General features: G+C 39.6%; 1 non-coding gene across 1 annotated transcript; it reads left to right on the top strand.

The window, feature by feature from the left end:
- Positions 1–267: 267 nt before the first annotated feature.
- LOC127099287 (small nucleolar RNA R71) lies at positions 268–372 on the top strand. Its single transcript, XR_007793810.1, has one exon. It is a non-coding gene; the product is annotated as a small nucleolar RNA R71 (small nucleolar RNA).
- Positions 373–1547: the final 1175 nt, after the last annotated feature.

Here is a 1547-nt window from a genome sequence, read left to right as displayed (position 1 = left end):
TTTAAACTTTCAATTTTCTGGGCAAGAGCATCCACTTTGCATTAACATGATCAAGCTACTTATCTCGTACATGCCACCTTTTGTTTGAGGTTTTTCTACCACTGTTCGGCTTCCCTCCCCACTGATATGATTTTGGGCCATGCTCTCTATAAGTTGATAACGTCGGTGTAAGGTTTATCCATAAGCGCACCACCGGCGGCGGCGTCTATTGTTACCTTGTGTTGTACAAGAGACCATTGTAGAAGGTGCATTACTAACCAGTCCTTTAAACCATGGTGTGGCAAAGTCTCATCATGTCCTTGTATCTTTCCCATGCTTCAAAAAGAGATTCGTTATCTTTTGCTTAAATCCATTTATCTGGGCTCTCAACATAGCTGTTTTGCTTGGAGGAAAATATCGGGCAAGAAAGACTTTCTTCAACTCATTCCATGTGGTGACTGAGTTGAAGGAAGAGACTGAAGCCATCTTCTAGCTTTATCTCTTAACGAGAAAGGAAAGAGACGAAGTCGAATTGTCTCTGAAGTGACACCATTAGCTTTAACAGTGTCAGCGTATTGACAAATGCGGATAAATGAAGGTTTGGATCCTCGTAGGATTTCTAGAAAATTGATTCTGTTGCACTGCCTGCAACATCGAAGGTTTAAGTTCGAAGTTGTTCGCTTCGATTGCGGGTGGAACAATACTCGAATGCGACTCATCCTGCGATGGAGCAGCGTAATCTCGAAGAGCACGAGCTGGTTCGGCCATCGCTGGTATCGTTAAGGAAGGAGATTTTTGAGATCAGAACTTCGATTGGAGGAAGATTGTTTCTAGCACGATACTCCCGAATTCTTCGTAATAATCAGAGATATCGTTCGACGTCGTTGATTTTAAGTAGTACGGCTCGCCTTGTGAGCGAGTGTGTGGCATACAAATCAACAAAAAAGGGAAAAAATAAAAATTGCCTTAGTCTCTACAGCGTAACAGAAGAGTTACGATATCGACTAAATAAAGTTCCCGGCAACGGCGCCAAAAACATGGTCGCAACTTTATGAGTCTATCGGGGTACTAACTACAAGCGCACAGTCTAATCGCGTAGTTTTAAAAGATATCGATCCCACAGGGACTTAATGAATCGATCTACCGTTTTTCTAGGGTTACTGCGTAAAGCTAAGGCGGATGATACTTTAATGATTAGGGGAAAAAATAAAACTAAATTTGGATCTAGATGAAATATCAAATAATATGGATATCAGTATGTAGTTCGTCGTATTTGGGGAATAAAATCTTCGTTGGTCTTTTTCTTAATTTTAAAATAAGTCTTTTCAGTAGACACTATTAATAAAAGTCTTTTCCTCAAACTCTCGCTCTGTTGAATTAGACTATGACTTTATATTTTAACGTACGCTCTCACTATTTGTTAAGTCTAAAATCACTTTTGAAAAATAATAGATCTATAGAAACTCCTTTTGAGAAAATACTAACCGTTTAAACGCCCTCGTCTCAAACTCTCGCTCTGTTGACTTAGATTATATGATTAAGCTTAAATGCTTAACTCTCGCCCTCAC

Source organism: Lathyrus oleraceus, chromosome 6 (assembly GCF_024323335.1).
Source record: "Lathyrus oleraceus cultivar Zhongwan6 chromosome 6, CAAS_Psat_ZW6_1.0, whole genome shotgun sequence".
Classification (NCBI taxonomy): domain Eukaryota; kingdom Viridiplantae; phylum Streptophyta; class Magnoliopsida; order Fabales; family Fabaceae; genus Lathyrus; species Lathyrus oleraceus.
This window is presented reverse-complemented; position numbering and strand designations above follow the sequence as displayed.